Source organism: Paramormyrops kingsleyae, chromosome 17 (genome assembly GCF_048594095.1).
Source record: "Paramormyrops kingsleyae isolate MSU_618 chromosome 17, PKINGS_0.4, whole genome shotgun sequence".
In the NCBI taxonomy this organism is placed as follows: Eukaryota; Metazoa; Chordata; class Actinopteri; order Osteoglossiformes; family Mormyridae; genus Paramormyrops; species Paramormyrops kingsleyae.
Genome location: NC_132813.1, coordinates 16732778 through 16747296, shown reverse-complemented (window position 1 = coordinate 16747296; position 14519 = coordinate 16732778).

The window sequence follows — 14519 nt, the reverse complement described above, 5'->3', positions numbered from 1 at the left end:
ATCATGCAGGTCGGAGCTGCACATCATGTGGGGGAATTTTAGCACATTCTTCCCTGCAGAACTGCCTTAACTCTTGACACCTGTTGGCAGTGTAATACCTGCTGACACCTGATGCTATTTTAATACCTCCTGTCACCTGTTCAAACTATGTAGGGCTTACAAAGTTTTTACAAAGAGCACCGTGTTAATAACATTGGCATTTATACCTAAATATATGTAAATACATCTGAAAATGAAAACGAATAACGACCATGAAGTTCATCAGCTCTACAGCGTCCTTGGAGGTGCAAGAGCATTTGAGTTATGTTGATTTTGAGACTTTTGTAAAACTGCATGTTAATGTTTATTTTTGTTAATATTTTATTGGTTCATTGACTTTTTTCCAAAGTCTGTTTCTCTCTCAGGGCATCTCTCTATCCTTCATTGACCTGTCAGGTTGATGATTTTTAATATACCCAGCAAATGAACCTGCAGATGCAATCAGATGGGTAAGATCAGGCACACAGCAAGCGGCTACAGAGACTTGCGGCTCTCTCTCTATTAAATGAAGTAAAAAAAGGTTTTATGTTCTCTCTATAATATAAAATAATATTCCACCCAGAGGAACTAAAATTAGAAATGCAATATTAAGAAGGCTTAGACTGCAATTACCCTGAAATTTCCTTTTCATTTGTGGGATTATTTCCAACGTCGATCAAGGACATACAAAAGAAAGAAAGAGCTGCTACTGCTTAAGAATGAGGCATTTGTTCAGTTACCTTAAAGAATGATCATTTATTTAATCATTAAGAGTCATTTACTCTTTTTATACACCTGCTCTGAGTAAGCAGAAAGGAGCTGAACCTGAGACTTTAGATCCAATCCCATTGTTATTGTCACTCTGCTGGAATTTTGTTCATCTCTGTTTTCCTGCTCTCACTGTCATTCTCTTGCTGAGATACGGGTAACTGAGGGCTTCCTAAGCACTGTCTAGCTTTGAGTGTCTGTCTACGTGCCAGGTGCAGTGATTGATACTTGCTTTCCTCTCCGCTTAGCACTTAACGTTATGGTGATGGATTGGGGTGCTAGTTAACCAACAGGGTCCTGGTGTTCAACAAGCATCTTTCTTACTGTCGGAGTCCCCCCGACCTTGGGACCCTAAGTGGATCAGATCAAAGACCGGGTACATGTGGGGAGTGGGATGTCAGACAGGAGATTATGGTGAGCATGTGGGAATGGCTGTGACAGCGTGCTATTACAGGCGGAGCAGAGAAATACGGTCACAAGAGCTGCAACATGCAAAGAAAACCGATGTAATTGGCACAGAACCTGACTCCTAGCATGGAGCACGGCCACATCCCACCAGCACAGAGCCCGACTCGCAGCTTGGCTGCATCCCACCAGGGTAGAGCCCTGCTCCTACCATGGCTGCAACCCGCAGGGACGGTGCAGACTCTGAGCATGGACACATCCCTCCCGCACAGAGTCCAGCTCCAAGCATGGCCACATCCCGCCAGGACAGAGCCCGACTGTCACCTGTTGGCAGTGGGACACCTGCTGACACCTGTTGATATTCTCATACCTGCTCGGAGCTGGCACAGTGCCCAGCTCCAAGCACGGCCGAATCCCGCCAGGAAAGAGCCTGGCTCCCGGCATGGCTGCATTCCGTCCCGGCAGAGTCACCTCAGCAGACCTCCAGCGCTTGTTGTCATCGTCCTCCAGCACCTTTATTCTGCTCTGCAGAGTCACACTGGCTGTTTATGAAACCGCCCGCATCCCTCCTAAAAACATTTCAGCGCTGTCACTGCCTTATTAAGTGTGCTGCACTTATTAAGACAGATGGAGGTGGAGTCCTGGGAGAACAAGCGTCTGTTTATCTGCTAACATGGAGCTCGTCCTGCACCACTCCAGAAAGTGCCAACGTAAACAAACGAGCCACAATGCAGGAATTTAACATTGTAATGGGAACAAGGCAGGAGGGCACAGTGTCAAACTAATGTAAAAAATAACAGGAATATGAAAATAATAATCTCATTGTTTCCTTGGGTAATTGAACTACGTACAATGATTAGAACGCTGGCCGCTAAAGCATATGATAGCAGCGTAAATTAGGATTCATTTATGCTTCATAAACAGGGGGAAGGTGAATAGTGTGACATATTTTGAACATGGTGTTGTGCTGGGTCAAGAAGGGAGGGGCTAGCCCCTTTGCTCACTTGAGGGTCCTCGGGACCCAAATGAGGCTTTCAAACACAGGTCACTTTTGGGCACTACTTTCAGTTTCATTTGTCTTACTTTGTGCACCTTGGGGTGAAGTCAAGAAATCCAAAATTTCATGATGGAAATTTTTTTTTTTTTTTTTTATTATTTGATACACTCCCCTTGTTGACCATATGGGTCTTCAGGGCCCAGAATTCAAAATGAATGGGAAAGAGGAGGAGCAGGGGAGGAGCCTGTATTCAACGACCATAAAATAAAACTAAATCCTAATCAATCTTGAAAATAACTGACTTTCCAGTGCAAAAGGGATGAACCTTGATGACCAGCAAGATTTTTAAAAAAAATTTATAATTTATAATTATAAAATTTATTTTCAAACAGAACCGTCCCCTTGTTGACCATATAGGTCTTCAAGACCCAGAATTCACTTCACCTGAATCCTAATCAATAATGAAAACAATGGACCAGCCAGTGCAAAAGGGATGAAACTTTATGAAAAGACATGAACACAAGTATCAAAGTGGTAAATGCAATTGATGAGATAATAATTGCGGGTAAAACGGAAACACAGAATACAAGTATCAAAGTGGTAAATGCAATTGAGATAACTGCGGGTAAAACGGAAACACCGAACACAAGTCTCAAAGTTGTAAATGCAATTCTTGAAATAACTCGGTAACAACAAACGATATGAACCTTGTCAACAAGAAACAGTAAAACACTATAATAAAGTCAACTATTTACATTTAACGTCTGCATTTCTTGCACACGATACGTGAGTGCTCCTTACAGACCAGGGTCCCACATTGGCAACAGGCCACGCTGGTTTTCCTGTCCTTGGTGTAATGGCACATGGCGCATCTCTTCCTCTTTGACTTTGTTTCCGGGGGAGGCGGGAGTACAGTCGGTTGCGATTGGGTGGGCTGGACGTCTGAGGGGTGGGTGTCACTGAGCTGGGCGTCCCTAATCGCTCTCACCGTTGCAGCAGCGTGGATGCCTCGGGGAAGACGCATTCGCTGCTGAACGGTGGGAGCGATTAGGGCTTCGCCCAGCTCCTGCAGAAATAGTCTGCGTCTCTGCTTTAGTCCTGCCTTCCATCCGGGATGGAGCTCCTTCCAGACGATGTAGGCATTGTGCGCCGAAATGTCCAGAACATTGTAGTACAGGGCAAGGGGCCAGCGAGCCGTTTTTCTTTTGCATGTGTAATTCGAAATGAGTTGATCCATGGTATCAACCCCCCCCCCCCCTTAGTTTTATTGTAATCAATTATAATTTCTGGCTTTCGGTCTCGCCTTTGGGTTACATTTGGTTGGCTGTGCAGTGTGCTCATTAGAATTACGTTTTTATTTTTTTTTGCTAGGTATGAGACCAGTGTTGTGTTTTGGGCGAAGGCGAATTTCGAGGAATGTAGCCGCCTGCCCGTAGTCGTTAGCAGGGCAGGCGGCAGCTCTGGACGATTTCGGCGCACAGTGCCTACCATCGTCAGGTGACGCTGGAGGAGCTCCTGTCCCAGACCGAAGTTGGTAAAGAAATTGTCCACAGTAATGGTGTGCCCCGCCAACCCCTCAGACAAATCCAGCACCACATTTTTGGCCAAATCGACCTCCCGTGCCTCCCCCGGAGGCTTCCCAGTGTACATTTTGAGCCGCCAGCAGTAGATCGTCCTGGAGTCGCAGAGCACCCAGATTTTCAACCCATACCTGCTGGGTTTGCGCGGCATATATTGCCTGAAGGAGCAGCGTCCTGCAAGAACACATCGAGGGAATACAAATTTGTTATCAAATGAAGCAATCGGATACATTATTATATTATTTATAGTGGACCAAGCGGCCCCATTCACGCGTAGTTGACCAGGCGGCTGCATGTACATTCAGTGGACTAGGCTGCCCCATTCACGCTTAGTTGACCAGGTGGCCACATTCAGTGGACTAGGCTGCCCCATTCACGCTTAGTTGTCCAGGCAGCCGCATTTACATTTAGTGGACTAAGTGTCCCAATTCATTATAGATTTTTAGTAACCCGTTACAATGTAATTCCTATGTAATTTAGTAACTTCGGATACAAATCATGAACAAGGTAACTGGTTGAAATACATGATCCATTACGATTCATTGCTAATGAACATGAGATCTATATTTAAACTATGAACGTGTAACAATGTATATAAAATTCTAGAGCAGTAATAACGTATATTACTAACCTTTGAATGGTACCAGACGCTCATCAATTGTGAGATCGTGGCCAAGATTATACATAACGGGCAGGTTTCTTGACCACATCTCCCATACATCTCGGATCGGTGCAAGCTTGTCCAATGCCCGTCTAGCTTGCCGAGATGACTTATCGTCGAAACGGAGTGCCGTTGTTATTTGGCCAAACCGCCCCTTGCGCATCGTCGCCGGGAAGATTGGTCTACCTGTTCTTAGGTCCCAGAGACTGGAGATAGATTCACCCCTGGATTTGAATACCCCAGCCAGAATACAGATGCCGACGAAGGCATGATATTCTACCAGGGTTAGTTCTTTCCAGTTGGTGGAAAACTGTTTCCTCCCTTCCAGGTTTGTCATCTCCACGTATGACTCTTTCTATTTTTAATGGAATGAATGTCTTGAAGGTAGACAATATATTGTCCACCTGTGACACACACAGCCGTGTTGGTCCAGGCGTCTTCTTAAGCACACGTTGCGCTGGAAGTCTGCCTCTGTCGCGCTGAGGTGCGCTGCTTGTCCAAGATATTTCTGCATTGCGGGATGCAACAGGAATCCTAGGTCCCCGGCAGTTGGATGGTGAATTAGGCCGGTATTTTCTTTACTATCTGTTTAAAATTTAGCCGTAAGTCGATTCCTTCTTAGATTTTAAATAACTTGCTAGACTCAATGAAATACCGGAATACCAACTGTAAAAAGGGAAAAAAAACAAAGAATAGTAACAAGGATTTATTGTGTTACAATAAGGTAATAGTTTTTTCCTCTTCTAACAAAACGTAATAAAGCAGTAAATAAACAATAGCACCCCTTACTATTCCAAGAAGACAGATTTAGTAAATTTCCTTGATAATATGCTAATGTTTCTGTTTTGGAATACTTTAGCTGAATCAAAATAAGAGCAAACCAGTTAGAACACTATTCAAGTACTTCACTTCCCTTCAGAACTACATAAAACAAGAGACCCAGAAAACAAATATCCTTTCCAGATGCGTGTATACACGTGAAAAAAAACGTGTAGTTCACACCATAACAGTATTTCGGTACTATATAGACATTAGCTACAGATTATGATCCGTTCAAAGCATACGTGAGTCAGTCAAACAGTTCAAAGGTTGGATCGATCGTATTCGTTGGGGCCCGTTCGTAGGTGCACATTAAGCAGACGATGAATTCCACTGTTAATTCCACTGTTAATCCCACATGGAAAAATGAATCCATTTACTTGCTACGATGAGTCAAATGAAACAATCAGTTATTTACCCAACACCAAGAAGACTCAGCGCCCCTCACGAACTGTCTTGAAGTCCTGGATATAATCCAGCCGATCCACTTTGAAATGCAGACATGCACGATCTGTCCCGTTTTGCGGCACTTCTGACGAATTCTGGGGTGATGATGTTTTATCAGCAGTTCTCGATCCTTGAGAACAACTGTCTCTCCAGCCTTTAGGCCTTCGCGTTCCACACACCCCCCGTCGTAACTAAGTGAGGACTCAATACCGCGAATACTAATGTGGAGAAACAAAATTAACTGCGCTTAAAATAAACCCTGGGAAAGAAAACACAAAACAAGCGTCGCCGCTCTACACTTGGGCCTTATATTACATTAAATATATTAGTCTTCAAACAGATGACGCACTTTTTTTCCCTCGGTAAAAGAAAACCGGCCGATAACTCTGGCAGCACACACGATCTTTTTTGCTCCACCCCTTCCTCATCACGTGACTACGTCACGACGCAACCTCAAGCTCAACATTGATTGGCTGGCATTAGTACACCTATACTGAATATTTAAAACAAACAAAAATTTACTTTTGGGGTTCCTACAGTAGTATCTGGCAAAAGCCCCTAACTGGAAGATCTTTAACTAACATCTCTGGCAGAACTTGTCTTGCATTCCAAGGGAGGCTGGAGGTACTGAGTCCAAATAGGCCATTCTCCAAGCCCCTCTGGATGAGGTGGCTGAGCAGAGCTGTGGCCTTAAGATTGTTGGTGCCTGCCACAGCAGTAATTCTTGGATCCAGTAATGAACACCAGTGGTAAAATGAGCCGTCAGACTGTACACGGAGGTAATCCTGCTGGATTCATCAAGCTTGTGACCAATCAGCACACACTGGGACAGTTTGCAGCCAAGTGTGAAGCAGCTGGGATGAGGATCAGCACCTCTAAGCAGGAGGCCACGGTTCTCAACCTGCATAGGGTGGATTGCCCCTGCATATTAGGGGTGAGTTACTGCCTCGAGTAGAAAAAAGTACCTCAGGTTCTCATTTATGAATGAGGGAAGAATGGAGCAGGAGATTGACTAGCAGATCTGTGCAGCGTTAGCAGTTATGCGGGAACTGGTCTGTCATGGTGAAGAGAGAGCTGAGTGGAAAGCAAAACTTTCCATTTACCAGCTGATCTATGTTCCTACCCTCACCCATGGTCATGAGCTTTGGGTAGTGACCGAAAGTATGAAAATGTGGATACAAGTGGTGGAAATGGGCTTCCTTTGCAGGGTGTCTGGGCTTAGTCTTAGAAATTTGGGGATGCTCAGACATTTGGGAATGACTCAAAGGAGAGCCACTGCTTCTCTGTATCAAAAAGAGCCAGCTGAGGTGGTCTCAGCAAGTACCTAGAATGCCTGTTGGACGCCTTCTGGGGACCCAAGGGCAAACCCAGGACGCACTGGAGACAATATGTCTCTCTTATGGCCTGGGAACGCCTTCTTCCAGAGGAGTGGGAGGAAGTGGCTTGAGAAAAGGAGATATAGACCATCCTGCTAAGACTGCTGCCCTGGTAAACTAGAACCAGATGAGTGGAGAATGGATGGAGGGATGGATGGAAGGATGGATATGAATGGAGGGTCATAGAAATGAATGGAGGGTCCCCACAATGATAGAAACATATGAACTCTGTGTGTGTGTGTATTTGATTGGGGCACTGGCCTACGTGACTTTTTCTATAATGTGTGACACACAATCTGCCACAGCAGCCTATCGTCTGCATTCTTTACGAATGATGTCACCTTGTGCCTCACATAATAAGCCTCCCCCTCCTGGATGTGTCCTACGTACATCACACACCACTTTTGCTTCTGCTGTTCTGCCGTTATACGCTTTTCAGACATCGGATTGCCGAGATCACGCTCCTCATTCCGATTCTGCCTGCCTTCTGCTTTCCATTCGACCTACTTATCAAAGTCACACAGCTGGAAGCTTACGGCATTAAACATGCTCTCGTCAGACATGCAATATGCTACGAACTCCCCGTAAATAAGTCACAAGGTCACAATTCAAAAGAAGGTTAAAAAAAAAAGACACAGGACCTTATGTCTATGTCAGTCCATATTGAGCACCCAGCCCAGAGAACAATCAGGAAAATCCTGGAATCATTTCTGTGTCTTGCATAAAATAAACATTTGCTCACACTCACTGTATTTCTATCACTGATTTAAAGCAAAAGGGAAAATAATAAACCACCTGCCTGGCTGATTTACAATGAAGAAACATGATTAATATCTTGGTTCTGCTCTCTGGCGATGCAGACAGTAAACACAGTAAGCAGTGTTGAGTAAACACCAACAGCTGGACTCGTTAGTGCGTGCTTTCATTATCCACCACGCAGGAGCCAGAGAACAAGGAAATATCCCATCCAGATAGTCTACTGCCAACTGGGACACTGCTCTTTACACATTAATCAGATCAAATTACACGCAAATGTTTCACACATTGTAGCATGAATGTATGGAGCTGAATCTGGTGTGCATCCATATCAGTGTGGTTAAGAAGGGCTAGGATGCTCTACCTGTAATCGAAGGGTTGCAGGCTCAAATCCCAGGCTTGGATGAATGATTTCACTGTTGGACCTTTGAGCAAGGCCTGTAGCTGTTCCTGAGACTGCATGACCCTCTTTTCTCAAAGATGTACTTTGTCTACTAATGAAATGTATGTGTGTTGATTTCCATGGTAACAATGTACCTGTCAGATTGATGGGAGCTTCTTCTAAACTGTTTTCCACTGGAAAAACACAAACGCCTCATTCTCACCAATGATGGCTATGCAGACAGGACCGCCATGCATGTCCCTGGTTGTGGACCTTCTGGTGGCACCAGACAGTGGTCGGCTGGCCAAGCGCCCCTGTCACCCACTGTCAACTCTGCCAGCCTCACAGCGGAAAAGTTCTGCTGGAATCCGGGAGATTTTTTGACTCTGTAATCTAGAACAAGCTGCCATCATGTTCTGAGACGCCGGGCTGTTTTTTGCTGAAAAAAGGTAAACAAGAAAATTGATATAAACGCCATTAGAGGAAGAAGCTGGCGGATAGTAAGAGGTAACAGATGCAGGAATAGCTCCGCTGGGCTTTGAGATTCCCGGGACCTCTGTGGGATTTAATTGTCCTTTTTCTCTACATTTTTCTATCTTTCCACTTAGCAGTCTGAGCTAATCTTCTAAGCTTTGCTCCAGAGAGACCAAGAGGGACGCAGTGGGCTGATGTGTGAGTGCTGGGAGACTGCAGAGTGACCAGGGTGCACGGGTGACTCGGGGGTGGCGTGACATACTGCTTACAGGGCTGCACGGGAAATGATGACACGCAGCTTACAGGGCTGCACGGGAAATGATGACACGCAGCTTCCAGGGCTGCACGGGAAATGATGACACGTAGCTTACAGGGCTGCACGGGAAATGATGACACGCAGCTTACAGGGCTGCACGGGAAATGATGACACGCAGCTTACAGGGCTGCACGGGAAATGATGACACGCAGCTTACAGGGCTGCACGGGAAATGATGACACGCAGCTTACAGGGCTGCACGGGAAATGATGACACGCAGCTTACAGGGCTGCACGGGAAATGATGACACGCAGCTTACAGGGCTGCACGGGAAATGATGACACGCAGCTTACAGGGCTGCACGGGAAATGATGACACGCAGCTTACAGGGCTGCACGGGAAATGATGACACGCAGCTTACAGGGCTGCACGGGAAATGATGACACGTAGCTTACAGGGCTGCACGGGAAATGATGACACGTAGCTTACAGGGCTGCACGGGAAATGATGACACGCAGCTTACAGGGCTGCACGGGAAATGATGACACGTAGCTTACAGGGCTGCACGGGAAATGATGACACGCACGAGAGCATACACACATTCACATACACACACACATGCACTGGGAGCCATTCTCTGCAATCCATTTTCCTCTAGTTTCCTGGAATCGTCTGGAGATGTGAAAGCGGTAGGAGGCCGTCGAGAACCACAGGTTTCCTGCTGTGATCTATGAGGAAATGCAGAGTATCCTTGTGTAAACATCTCTGAAGGAGCCTGGCCGCTTCTTCACACACATGTAAAAGGCTTCTGAACTGGGCTTAAAATGGCCTTTAAAATGCAGCTTATTTTCTACGTCCCCTCCCGTCTCCCCCCGACGGCCTCCCACAGAGCTCATGCCTTCTTCACAGTCTTCCCCCCACCTCATTTTAGGTCGTGCTGGGGTGGAGGGGGGAGAGAGAGAGAAAGAGAGAGAGAGAGAGAGAGAGAGCATTTTCTGTAACATGAAGTGCTGGCCATGGCAGGAAAAGGGCGGCGGATGTTCTTTGAAAGCCCAGAATTTGGTCAACTTCAAAGCAAATATACCCACCATGATGAGGCAAAGAACATCTACAACAAAACACTACTCCTGTATGTTTCTCTGTTCATGAATAAAAGAACTGCTATCTTCTCTTCTCTCCATCTCGGTCTGTGTCTTCCTCACTCTTTGCCAGCCTCGCTCCCCATATGTCTGTCTCTCTCTCTCTCTCTCTCTGTTTCTCTGTCTCCCTCCATCTGTCTGCCTCCTTCTCCCTCTGTCTTTCTCTAACCCTCTATATCTGTCTCACTCTCTCAGAGTTTATTAATGTGTCTGATCCCAATGCCAGGGCAGCTCAATTGAGACTTTTCAAAAAATTATATTTTTTCTTGAACAGTTTAACTCTTCACTCTGTGACAGTGATGGAAGGAGCTGCTCTTCCCTCTCTGAGCCTCTGCAGTGCCTGCTTCCAGTCGTGTGACAGCCGTGCGTCTCGTAGGATAAAAAGCCCTTTTGCTAACTTTAGCACAGGAAGCTATTTATATCGTCACGTTTCTGACAGACTCGCGTGGGCCGCGTGCCAGTCCCCCCCCCCCCCCCCCCCCACCATCTTAGCACATATACAAGGGGAACTATGTGCTTTTTGGATACAAAACACAATTGACACCAGAGGGAATTGGTGTTCATTTTATTTTTAGTAGTTGTCCATCAATGTATATGTATAGAATATGTGTTGAATACAAGTATCTAGTAGATATATTTTCTGCACTTTTAAATACCATGTTGACTCGAATATAAGACCTTTTTTTTCCTCAAAATACGCCAAAGTGGTGTCGTCTTGTATTCGGGATCTAGACAAAAAAGGGGAATAGATGGCGCCAAATATGATATTTTGCAATGAATGTTTTGATTTACCGTTATATTGATTTCTGAAAGTCTGAAAGCGTGAGTCTCGTGCCAGACGCGTGGGAGCCGGCATCCCTGGCAAAGCGTGTGTTCAGCGTGTATCCCTGAGTGCCGTGTAAGATGTTGGCTTCCCTGGCTCTGCCGCTGTTACTATTAAACTGATAGTGGCTATTCATATTTTTTGGAATGTTTGCTGTTTAATACACTTATTGTAATCAGATTGATTAACTTATTAAATGTTCCTGTCAAGTTAAATTATTTTTCTTTATAAAGATTTGTTATTCCAAAAAGAATTCTAAAAATAGCTGCCAAAAAGAGGAAGGTCTTATATTCGGTTTAATACGGTATTTATACATGACGCCAACAAGCCTTGAGTTGTGTAGACATATGAGCATGCTGTCTATAGAGGACAAAAAAATGGCCTATTTGTAAACATCTCTCTGACTTATTGAGATTACTTTCAACGCCTGCTGAACTCTGACACGCTTTGCTGACTGTCAGCTGGGTGGGTGGGTGGGGGCGTGCTCCAGTGATCCGTGCTTGTCAATATTAATTAACCCAGCAGGAGATGAAAGTGAGGCGAGTGGTACGGAGTGTGAGTGGTCCTGCCCCTACCCCCCTCCCGCCGATGCTGATGTCACCCCCACCCTCTCTGATAGACAGTGTCAGCCCCCCTCCAAGCTGCCTGCACGCGTTGCACTGATTACAATTTAATCCCACCCTTTTTATGGAACTGGTTGATCCTTGGAATTGCGTGTTTTCAGAGAGACAACCGTGCAAGCATAGCTGAACTCTTAAGAGCGTGTAGTGCACACTGCTACTTGACATCACGCATCAGACACAGGCAAGCCCCCCCCCCCATCCCCGCCACGCTGCCTTTCCTGTACACACCCCTGCATTCCCCGGACCTTGGATCAGTGACCTACCCAGAACCGTGTCCGTCAGAAGTTGCCATCAGTTGAAAAAAAATGAAACTATAAACAATCGATGAAGGACTCCAAAGAGAGAGGATTATATAGATCAACAACCCTGGGCAACCAGAAAGCCTCCCCCTTCCCCCAAATGAAGCACAAGAAGGTGATCAGGGGCTGCGCAGGAGGCAGTGGGATGGGGGGAGAGGCTGCCTGAACACCCCCACAAATGTGTATGGGAGCACAGATAAGCCCTCTGAGAGTAAATGTCACCCCCACCCTGCAAACACTGATTACAGAAGCTCTTTTTAATTAGTTGTTTGCGATATACCTACTTACGTTGTTCTTTTAATTATCTGGCATCCTCTGGGTCTCACAACGCAAATCTCTTGGTGAACATCTCGAAAATGAAAAATATGCAAAGACAGAAAGATCTCAGCCTGAGATTATGGTGAAAACCAGGCTTTCATGCATGTTTGGCTGCCTTCTGATAGACAGGGAATGCTTGCCGGAGCCTGGCCAGATGCTGACTGCTCGTGAAATCGTTTCCTTGGGCTACAGATTTGCAGAAGAGAAGGTTCATCCCTGAAAATGACACTGTGTTCAGCTGACAACTGAACAGGCACAATCACTGCCAGAGTACCAAGCTGCACTGGTATCTACTTTATATTTGTTTACATTAGGATCTTTTTTTATATGCCAACCATTTGTATGTTTGTACACACAACCGCTGTAAAACAGTAGTAACCTTGTAGCTGAACAGACGTGAGTAATGTAGTAGTTAAACAGATGGGAGTAACTTAGCAGTTAAACAGGCGTGAAGAACCTCAGAGCTAAACAGACATGAGTATCGTCGTTACTAAGACATTCCCACAAATCCAAACAGCCCAAAGGGAGACAGGAGGCCATTCATCTCATGTCCTCATGGAGCTGTTTCACACTGAGGAGAGGGCACCTGAGGGTAACGGCTCACATGAGAACCTCAGTAATCATGGTATCGCCACAATAACGACAAGACAAAAAATATCAGCTAGGCCACGCTCGCGGCCTGACGTCTTTTGTTCCGAGATGTATTGTAACTTGAAAGACAGTAATATGGGTTCATTACATCTGCGGCTAGAGCGAGTCTCTGAGTGCAGTAAATAATGGCAGAATTATCACATCTATCCTGCTGGGTGAGCAATTTTAGTTTCCTAAGTATGATGATTTTGCGGTGATAGAGTCCCGTGGGAGATGGAGCTGCTGGGAGGACGGATAATGCCCCATCAGGGCAGGACGTGAGTCTGTTTATGAAGGTTAACAGCCGGGTGATGTGCCACAGTCAACAGCAGCTGGAGTGTCTGTCAGGAAGCGCGTCGTGATGAAGGAGCGCGTCGTGATGAAGGAGCGCGCCGTGACGAAGGAGCGCGTCGTGACGAAGGAGCGCGTCGTGATGAAGGAGCGCGCCGTGATAAGGGACCACACAGACCTATGGGACAGTATATCTCAGGAATAGGAACTGGCTCCTCTTGGGCCAGCATTTACTTCTAGGCTGAAGCCACCAATCTGTTATAAAAGCAAGAGCCGTCAAGCATGTTATAAGGCTGCTGTACATCTCTCATTCGGTGGGAAGCAGTGGCATATGCCACAGGGCTGAAAGCAGGGACCCTGGGCCAGATGGAAGATTCAAGACGTGGTAGAACTGCAGAAATCTTCCCATACAGTGATCAGGGGCCATTAGATGTAGCTGGAAGACAGGCCTTCTCCACCATGGGGAGGAGGTGCCTGCATCGGCAGAGAGGGAAGTGAAGGTAACAAACCCATCACCGAGTGTTTAAATGTGACTGGGATGACCAATCAGAAAGCTGGACAACCTCCATCAGGAAGTCACCGCCCACTTCCCGCCAGTCTGTGTGACTTGGGATTTGTCTTCTGTGGGTTTTACAGATATATCTGTCAGCTGAGATTCAGTAACACCACTGTCTGAGTAGTGAGGAAGGTCAGGTGGCTTTCACATGTATGAATGATCAGCGCGTTGGAGGGGCACAGATACCCCGGCAGATTGAGGGGGCCCTATGGGCTCTATGGATCCAAGGTAGAATTTACTGAGTGGTAAATTCTACTGTGGGGGCACAAGGAGACATTTTGTCAGAGGGCCCAGAATTTCCATCTCTCAGAGACTATCCCAGAAGGCACAGGAGCAGAAGATGGGGGTATGGTGTAAGAGGGACATTTTACTCGCATTTTGTGCATAAAACCCTGGAATTGTGAGGGGGAAACATTATTTGTTAATTCTCCAAGCAGTATAAGCAACTGCAGTCAACCACAGTGATAACATCAATTGAAAAATTAATGCACCAATGCTGACTAAATTAATGAGTAGATAAATATCTGATTATTCTGTTTGTATTAACACCCCCACTTCCCGACCCAGATTTTTTTTAACTATATTTCACTCCCAAGCAACCCATCCCATTTTGCTGAACTTCCCATTCAGGGGGTAAATCTGCAACCCAGTTTACGAGCCACAAACTTTATGTGTTTGAGATTATACTGCACTGTAATCATTAACCTTCCAGGTGATACACTTTCCTGAGGTATGGCGATGCTGATATTTGATTCCAGTCATAAGGGGTGAGTTACCATACGCGTCACACCAAGCAAAGCGACTCGGATTTTATTCACGATGTGAAACACGTTTGCAAGCGATATCAGGGGTCTGAACATTGCCTGTCATCAATGAGTCCCTTGTGCTCATCCAGACCCCC